This window comes from Anabrus simplex, chromosome 1 (assembly GCF_040414725.1).
Source record: "Anabrus simplex isolate iqAnaSimp1 chromosome 1, ASM4041472v1, whole genome shotgun sequence".
NCBI classification, from domain to species: Eukaryota; Metazoa; Arthropoda; class Insecta; order Orthoptera; family Tettigoniidae; genus Anabrus; species Anabrus simplex.
In genome coordinates, this window is record NC_090265.1 from 778,171,931 (window position 1) to 778,182,637 (window position 10,707).

Consider the following 10,707-nt stretch of genomic DNA (forward strand, 5'->3'; position numbering starts at 1 on the left):
CGCGGGGTGCATAACACCCCAATTTTATTCCTATGAAATTAAATATTTATATTAATTGGGTGTTTTAGAATACTTTATATAAAAGTAACTCTTCTGTTCGCTGTAATCAAGTCGTACGCTCTAAAATATTTCTTCAGCCATATTTATAATCTAACCTGTGAACAACTTGTGGACATGTTAAATATTGTGCATATTAGTGAAAAATGACTTGGATGTCTCAACAATATCAACGGAAATGTTTTTTAAGTTTATTTGTTTCAAGAAATGAATGAATAAAGCAAATTACGACATTAAATGTAAAAAATTCTATGGTAAAGTGCATTACAATTTTCCTATGATAAAAGGTGAAGAAAAAATATATCATGACAGAACGAAATAATTGACTTTCAAAAGAGGTGAAAACTCTCTACAAAAGATACATTGAACCTTCAAAATAAACCTCTAGAAGTAGTACCAAAATTTAAATATCTCCGAGGTACTCTTCAAACAACATTGGCATCTTTAACAATCATATCAAAGAAAGAACAACGACAGCATTAATAGCAATTTATAACATTCAAAAACCACAAGACATTTCAAAAAGAGCAATGGTAATATTTAAAACATCTATAGCACCAATAGCAACTTATGGGATCCATTTAATATGGGGAAAACTAAAAATTAACGACCTGATAACGCTAGAGAAAATTAAACCTCGTTAGGATATATGAAACGAATCCTGGGTATCGGGAAGACAGCACCACCAAGACTCACATAATATGACTTACTAAAAGAAGCTTTCTTCAAAGAAGACATGAGAATGCAGATGTACCTGCCAAACACTAAGGCCAACGAGAGCACATTCCAAATTCTCATAGAAAAACGCAGCTATATCTGGAATGACTTTTATTCAACAGACTCCATAATGACCGATGATTGGAAACAAGCAGATTACGGGCTTCGACACGAAATAACGCGATACGCAACACGTGGTTTTCATCACAAGTTCTGCCGAAATAAGAAATTTCATCACCCGAATGAAAAATTGTATATATGTGAATTGTGCAATGAACACTCTCAAAGATATCATACAAATATCTACAGTAAACGACAAATATCAATAACAAAACTAGGATTAGAATAATGTAATATCGTGTTTGTATTTTACACATTGTGCGCATTTTCGTTAATAATAATAATTGTACAGGGCGGTACACCTCTATGCGACGCAAGTTCTAATCTTGCGCCAATTGAAACTTGTCTACTGGAGTAACCCGGAACTTTAACCACCGAACTATCTCTACTAGTTATCAGAAGATGTCACTGAGTGTTTTTGATTTGCTTTTGTTTTTCATTGATCAAGAAGTGTGGACATTATCTAACAGATGTCTCTACCAAAAACTATGGTAATACACTCTGGCGCAATGGAATGAACTCTCTTGAAGAAATTTTGTATTCATAAGTTTTGTCTTTATTAAATTTTGTTCTGTGGTTTGTGGGTTGGTATATTAATCCTTTCTTTCCGCCTGTTTTGAATTTATCCAATCAGTAATTTCTGTAATTAATTTTCCTCCAATCTTAGCTTTCTTCTTCAAATTTCCATGTGTAATTCTTATTCTACCAATAAAAATTGAGGGGGGCTGTCTACTCATTCTTGAAAGGTCTCGAATTTTCCACGAGGGCATAAAAACTGCTGATTTTCTTGTCTCGGGGCCACTCGTATAACATCTTACTCAGTGTGTGAATATGTAGCAGGGGGCGGAAGGCGCCTCGTTCTTCAGACAGCAGTTCTTCAACAAGGTAATGGCCTTTTAACATCTTTATTTCTTACCAGCTCAGCAGTCTAACTCTCGGGGAGGGTTCGAAACCTTTAATGTGTAACCCATCCCTTTAAAATGTAAATTCCGTTTCAGTCTATGTAAAAACTACAAATCTCTTTTACTGTAAAGCGGAGATAGAGAGTGCTTTACCCTCTCGAGCTCCCCTTCATTTTGAAATCGAGGTGACTACGTTTTCATAACCGTTTCTTCTCTTCCTTAATGTATTAAAGTTTTCTCATACGTGTCACCTCCCTAGCTTGGGATTAGCCCCTGTGTATCGGCCTAGAGACACTTAGGTTTTAAAATGTAGGTTTAGGAGTGCAAATTCACGCCGCCATCCTTTTGTTTTGTGCTATTTATATTAGCCTAGTTTTTGCACACTAAAGCCCAGTAAATTGGGTACAAGATACCCCTGTTTCTTTATTATGCCTTGCTGGTAGGTTGTATAAAAGTCTGTTATTGCCTGAGATCGGGTCAGCTCTTTATGGTGTTGTGGTAAAGGTGCTTCTGGGAGGCTTGAGGTTAAATGTTGGGAGCAAGTGCTCCATGCAATTAGGGGTTTTCTGCCCTTTGGTAATTTGTGGTTGTGAGCTGTGAGCTCAGAAATTATACTTGGGGCTCGAAGCCCAAATCTTGTAACGAACTGTAATTTGTAATTTCTTAATTTGTTGATCTGCTACTTGGTACCTGTTATACTCTGTTATTTGTTGATTTTGAAAAGAAAATATAACCTTTGATAATGTTTTAAATTAACTTTAATTTTGCAGTTGAGACCTATTCCAGCCCGCACCTTCTTTCACCTCCGCCTACCACGGATATCTCCGTAATAATAATAATAATAATAATAATAATAATAATAATAATAATAATAATAATCATCATCATAATCATAATCATAGTAACAGATGAAGAAATGTTTGCTAAATTTACATTATACAATAATATTCCCTAGCAATTAGCTATAAATGGTTCGTAAGAGATAATGGTTCTCTCCTATATTACATACCAATGTCTATAGATATGGCTGGAAGAAATGAAGTCAGTATATTTCCAAAGGTGTAAGGAACAATTCAGTTCCACTGCCGTCGCCTTTTCTCTATGTTCTCTAATATAATTATTGTCCATACCGTACAAGTTCTATTTTGAAATACGCCAAAGTCTAGTTCTTTAGTAAAGAATACAATACAGATTTTATTATGACTGAAAATTGTTCCCAATATAAGAGATTAATGGGTAATTGATACCTAAGAAGCAAAGTAGTCGCAAAAATCAACCGACGGGACTGTTACACAAAAACGTGCATGGGATGCAATCCATCCCACTCAACTTTTACAACATGCAGTCTTCAACAGCGTCGAGTGAAAGGGCTGATTACTTTGAAGATATGGGACGGGGTTGCAGATGGAAAGGTACTGAGAAGAAGAGATTACCGGTATCACATAAATACACTCATGTTCATAAAACTCCGAAAACCTTGAAAGACGATTGATAGGAAATTTATATTCACAGGACATGTGAATTAGTATGTTCTGAACAAATGATTAGCATTTGAACCATGTCGGCCATCAGGTTCAAGGTCCATATCGATATCTCGGTGCACCACCACCGTTTGGTAAAATGTGCCTGCGGCTCTCGTTGTCGCTATAAACGGAAGGTGATACACTGAATAAAATGGAAATTGCAACATCCAGAAGGAGTGGTGCTACATTACTGCAATTGAACATGCAGGGCGAGTGTTCGGTTGTGATTCGATGATTACACTTTTAGGTCCCTCTGACCGCAAGTTTGGACAACAATCAATACAGGATGTGCCCATCACGAGCTGCAATACATTGATGAATTCGTCGAGGCATGGAGTCAATAAGGCCTTGGATCGCTTCCTGAGGAATTGTGGCCCGTGCTCGCTGCACTGCACGGGTCAGTTGTTCCAGAGTTGTGGGTGGCTGAGGACGGTTGGCCAATTGTCGACCAATCATGTCCCACACACGCTCAATAGGACTGAGGTCCGGGGATCTGGCGGGCCGTTCTAAGGTTGTGATGTCGTGGAGAGCTTGTCTGGAGATGCGTTCAGTGTGAACCCGGGCATTGTCCTGCTGAAACATCCCATTAGCAATGTTCGATCATAGGGACGATTACTGGATGGAGTGCCCTATCAACGTACTGTCGAGCAGTCATAGTACCCTCAACAAACACTAAATGTGATTTCATATTAAAGCCAATAGCTCCCCAGACCATAATGCTTGGTGTTGGCCCTGTGTGCCTCTCGACAATAAGATCTGGGCGGTCCCTCTCCCCGGTACGTCGCCTTACACAATACCAGCGATCACTGCGGGCAAGACAGAAGCGCGATTCATCACTAAAGACGACCCTATACCATTCGTCGACCGACGTCAATCTTTCTTGACACCAGGCCAGCCTGACACGTCGCTGTTGTGGGGTCAATGGAACACCTTCTGCAGGGACACGGGCTTGTAAGCCAGCTGCACGCAGGCGATTACCAACTGTTTGTTGTATAACGTGGGGTGCCACAGCTGCTCGAATTTGCGCTGCTGTTGCATGGGGTTCCATCCGGGCCATCCGAATGATGCGGCGATCCTCTCTCACAGTTGTCTGTCGCGCTGGGCCTGTGCCAGGTCTACGAGTGTGGGTACCTTCATTTGACCACTGCTGCCATACACGTTGTACCGTAGATGCCTGTCGGCCAACACGTGCAGCAACACTCCTTAGCGATAATCCAGCCTCACACAGCCCAAATATCCGAGCCCTCTCAAACGGCAACAGTTGTTGATAGCGTGCTCTTCTCTGTCGTCGAGGCATGTTTGATGGGGAACACTTCACTGCACAGACTGCAAGTCAACTACGCTAAACCAGAGTCCGTATACTGGAGTTGATTCCTCCGCGACCAATCACGTGGCGAGACCTGTAGCAACAATCCAATGGGTCTGAAACTTTGATCGTTTACATACCTACATGGCATCGTTCCATATCTTGAAAAGTCAACACAAACAACTAATACCTTCATGGTGTTGGAATTTCCATTTTCTTAAGTGTAGATCACTGTGACTTGAGCAGACGTGCTGCATGCCTCGCAGACACATGTGAGAACCGCACCGTTAAATGAGTGAGTTTGAAAGAGGGCGCATTATTTGCATGAGAGAACGGGATGCATGCATCCGGAAAATTGCTGCTCGTGTGGGACGAAGTGTGTCGGCAGTGCAACGGGTGTGAAGAGAATGGTTCACAGAAGGCCATAGAACACGACGAGATGGGCCTGATCACACCACCCAGACCACCCACCGAGTATTGCAGGACAGATCTGTGTCCTCTTCGGCTCTGGTGCAACAGTCGAAATGTGTAATACATCGTACACTATCAGGAGTGACAGTCCGTCGCCGCATTTTACGGTCTCGGTAACCGGCGCGTTGTCCACTTCTCCGCCTACCTTTGACTAATGTGCATACACATGCTAGAAAGCAATGGTGTTTGGAACGACGTCACTGGGGACAGGATTGGCAACAGATAGTGTTTTCGGACGAATCCAAGTTCTGTTTGTTTGAAAATGATGGCCGCATTTTGGTTCGCAGAAGGCATAGGGGGAAACAATCATACTGACTGCATTCCCGCAAGACATACAGAGCCAGTCAGCTTCCGTTTTTTCAGCAATCCGTCTGACATTCCTATCACGCGATATGGCTTCGTTTAGTGATTATGCTTACCTTTTGGACACTAGTGTACCCGAATGCCTTGTTGTTGTTTCTTTTTTTTCATAACATATGAAAAAATAGCCCTACAACCAAAGGTACTCCTTCCACTCCGTCAATATCCACGCGTACCAGCCACTGTTTATTTTACGCGAGCCCTCCCCATCACATCACCACAGGCGTCAGGAGTACCTATGGCTCAACCTCAAAGACATTACCGACCTACGGTCGTGCAAGTACACTTGCGCCTTGTAATGCGTACCCATGGCCAGTAGGCAGTAATGTTTGGTTTTTGAATGTTAAAAGCTTAGCGTAAAATCGTGAAGGTGTGTAATTATTTCGCCCATTTTAAAATATATTGAAATGGTTTAAAATTAACTGTACATGCAGGGTTGTCCAAGAAGCTGTTGCTGTTTATATTGAAGTACATGAATTCCGTCCTCGCACCTAATTTCGACTCCCTAGGGATTTCCAGTTTGCACGGTTGGCACCTAATATTTAGCCGCGCGCACACGCGTAGTCTCATCCCGTTGTCTTGTTGTGAGAGTTGGTTGCGTGTACCAAGTTTAGTTTCCGTCTACAAGGAGGATTGTTAGACGGCTTGGAGATCCTACTCAAACCATATCTTAAATGTTTTCGTACTGCTGAGGGCGACCCAAACACTTCCATCCAAGTTGCTACGTTCCTTCTCTTCCAAGGCAAGTCAGATGGCCATATTTCATCTACAACAAAATATAAGATGTAAGATCGTGTTGTGGGAAAAGTCTGAGATAAAGAAGAAGAACAAGTCGATGGCCTAGATTGAATACCTCGTATCTCAAATAGTTCTTCCTAGCTATTATTTGCCTTAAGAGTGGTCACGCCTCCCAGCCACACATGAATATGCAGTCCATCAGAACAATGTTCATTGGGTTTATTTTCCTATGCTGATGCGTGAAGGTAAATGAACCTTATAAAATTAGACTGTAGGAGTCAGTAAATACGTCACGCAGATATACTTTCCTATAGTACGGTACGATAAGTTTCATTTTCCTTCACACGTTGGCATAGGAATAAAGAACACAACGAACATTGTTCTGATGGACTGCGTATTCATGTGTGGCTGGGAGGCTTAACCAGTCTTAAGGGAAGTAATGGACAGGAAGAACTTTGTGAGATACGAGGTTTTCATTCTAGGCCATCGAAGTATGGTATTGATAGAAATAATAGAAACATTGTTACGTGACTGATTCTAACCGTTCACCGTGCTTCAAACGGAACAGAGATGAAGTGCAGTAACATAATGGTTATCTTCATACTTCAAGCAGTACATATTGAGAAATATTACTGTAGCTATACTTCACTCTGGAAATTAGTTTTACATGTTATGTTTGATATTGACACAAATGATTCGGTGTAATGTGTGTTCTGTATGTTCAGTGACTAAATGCGATTCTAAATGAATGGATGAGATTAAAATGGAGAACATTCCATATTTTTGTCAAATTAACCTGAGATAGCCATTATATCTCCTGCTTTCATTTTTTGATGGGTGCAGTACTTTTGTATCCGTCTCTTGGCACAGGCCAGAGCAAAGTGTAGCTTCAACTGAAGTCCCAGTCCCATGTGACAACATAGAAGCCGCTGTGGTATGGATGGTGCTGATTAATGACACTCAGAGCACAACCAGTGTGTCTAAGTGTCCTTATAGGTGTTGCTCATACGGTTAGCTGTACTACAATAGCACTGTCTGGCCCAGTGAGAAAAGCAATGGCAAACTACCTCACTCCTCGTCTTGCCTCTTACGCCTCATTTTGGCTGCCTTTGGTTTTTGTGGTTTCCCTATAACTACATAGCCTTTCGTGGTGCTATTTGAGGATCCAAACCAGCGTCTGGGCTGATGACCTAACAGACAGACAGACAGACAGACAGACAGACAGACAGACAGACAGACAGACAGACAGACAGACAGACATTATCTATATATATAAAAGCAAGTCGGGCTGGAGCGATGTATATATAAATATTTAAAAATGAAAAAAGACGTGAATTAATGAGGCACTTCCAGAAATCTCAGAAATTTGAAACTTGGTACGGAGGAAACTGATGCCCCCAGGATCCCTAGAAAAATCGGAAATTCTCAAAATTCCCTGAAGGGGGCACGCTGGGGGGGCTCAAATTTTGGGCTCAGCATAAGAACACAGTCGTATAGTATATCCAAAACGATAACCTATAGGTTTCGTGGGCTTAAAAATTTTCGAGAATTTCCTCATTTTTATCCCCTATCCCCCCAAATCAAAATGGCGGCACAACCTGCCAGACGAAGTAGACAATTGAAATTTGGTGAAATTATAGCTTTTGGTCCCTAACCGACGGGAAAATTCCAAGATGTTCAAATTTTTCACTTTTTACCCCCCAAAGATATCGAAATATGGAGGCAATTTTAATGACTGTGCAGACATTCCTTTTGAGCTATTTTTTGGCTAAACGGTAAGTCGTATCACAAAACGGATGGCACAATGTCGCTTCAATTCGGAGTGATCTACAACTTTGGTCCTGTGACATTTTGTCGTATCTCTCTCCCTTATATGTTAAATTTGGCCGTATTTCTGGATTGTTCGTAAATTTGGTGATTTTTACAAGTATATTTCATTGTTTGACACACTTATAAGAATGATAGGATCATCACGTTGTGTGCGCACATTGGCACGATTAAGGGACATATGTGTACCAAATTTCATGATTCTAGCTTATACATAAGTAGGCAAAAAGTAATGTAAAATGTTAAAAATGCACCCAAATTTCACCCTATTCAAAATTTGATCTCAATTTACCCCCTTAATATGAGAGATACGAGGAAATGGTTTAGAAACAAACATGTAGAGCGATAAATGAGGCGTCTGATGGCGCAAACCGTTTCTTAATATCATAAACCGTTTAGGAGATATGAATCTCGAAGTGGAAGTCTGCACTTTTCAACGTGCTCATGCTTATCTGTCATCTATCTATATATATAAAAGCAAGTCGGGCTGGAGCGATGTATATATAAATATTTAAAAATGAAAAAAGACGTGTATTAATGAGGCAATTTGAAACTTGGTACGGAGGAAACTGATGCCCCCAGGATCCCTAGAAAAATCGGAAATACTCAAAATTCCCTGAAGGGGGCACGCTGGGGGGGCTCAAATTTTGGGCTCAGCATAAGGACACAGTCGTATAGTATATCCAAAACGATAACCTATAGGTTTCGTGGGCTTAAAAATTTTCGAGAATTTCCTCATTTCTATCCCCTATCCCCCCAAATCAAAATGGCGGCACAACCTGCCAGACGAAGTAGACAATTGAAATTTGGTGAAATTATAGCTTTTGGTCCCTAACCGACGGGAAAATTCCAAGATGTTCAAATTTTTCAATTTTACCCCCCAAGGATATCGAAATATGGAGGCAATTTTAATGACTGTGCAGATGGAGGCAAATTTAATGACTGTGCAGACATTCCTTTTGAGCTATTTTTTGGCTAAACGGTAAGTCGTATCACAAAACGGATGGCACAATGTCGCTTCAATTCGGAGTGATCTACAGCTTTGGTCCTGTGACATTTTGTCGTATCTCTCACCCTTATACGTTAAATTTGGCCATATTTCTGGATTGTTCGTAAATTTGGTGATTTTTACAAGTATATTTCATTGTTTGACACACTTATAAGAATGATAGGATCATCACGTTGTGTGCGCACATTGGCACGATTAAGGGACATATGTGTACCAAATTTCATGATTCTAGCTTATACATAAGTAGGCAAAAAGTAATGTAAAATGTTAAAAATGCACCCAAATTTCACCCTATTCAAAATTTGATCTCAATTTACCCCCTTAATATGGGAGATACGAGGAAATGGTTTAGAAACAAACATGTAGAGCGATAAATGAGGCGTCTGATGGCGCAAACCGTTTCTTAATATCATAAACCGTTTAGAGGATATGAATCTCGAAGTGGAAGTCTGCACTTTTCAACGTGCTCATGCTTATCTGTCATCTATATATATAAAAGCAAGTCGGGCTGGAGCGATGTATATATAAATATTTAAAAATGAAAAAAGACGTGAATTAATGAGGCACTTCCAGAAATCTCAGAAATTGAAACTTGGTACGGAGGAAACTGATGCCCCCAGGATCCCTAGAAAAATCGGAAATTCTCAAAATTCCCTGAAGTGGGCACGCTGGGGGGGATCAAATTTTGGGCTCAGCATAAGAACTCGCCCGGTAGAGCCCCCTTTTAGGTGGGGAGCAAAGGGTGGGGGTGAGATATAGAAATAATAAAAAATAAAAAATAAACAGTTTCGAATCCATAGATAGTAGGTTCGAACCCCACTGTCGGCAGCTCTGAAAATGGTTTTCCGTGGTTTCCCATTTTCACACCAGGCAAATGCTGGGGCTGTACCTTAATTAAGGCCACGGCCGATTCCTTCCAGCTCCTATCCCTTCCCTGTCCCATCGTCGCCATAAGACCTATCTGTGTCGGTGCGACGTAAAGCAACTAGCAAAATAAAAAGAATAAAAATGTTTGTTTGTTCCACCATCACGTCGAAAGGGCTGGATAGATCTCAACCAAACTTCATATTTAGAGTATACTCACCCCGGGGAAGGTTTCGATATGCATATCATTTTAAAATCTTTGAAAAGGCGGGGGTCTATAGGAAAACCACAACGGTCTTCCTCCATTTTCTCTTTTACTATTGATTTTCTGCAAACTCTGTGGACCGTATGTGAAAGGTCTCTTCATCACAAACAACTTTCGTTGTGTTCATAATTTACCTTACTCTTCAAATGACGGAGAAATTTACTATTTTCTGCCGATACCATGCTCGGCATTGAGGGACCGACAGAGCGATAACGAATATATGGGTTACCATGGCAACGTCTCTGACTGCTTGCCAGCAGGGAAGTAACGTATTGTCATTTTCCTCATCATTCCTTTAAATTCGTGGTTGTTCCTTGGGTAGAAAGCAAGAGAGTCGTCAATCGGCCATTCTGCGCGATATTGGCGGAATATCATTGGAGGTTATAACCGTCCTCGAATAGCATAAGTAATAACACAAATATTCATCTTCTTATCTGATTACCTAAGAATCCCTGCGCCTAAATTTCTCTCCGATTACCGCTTTCTTATATCCATAACTCACTCCGGCATAATTTATTGAGGAGCATTTGATTTTCCAATACATTCAC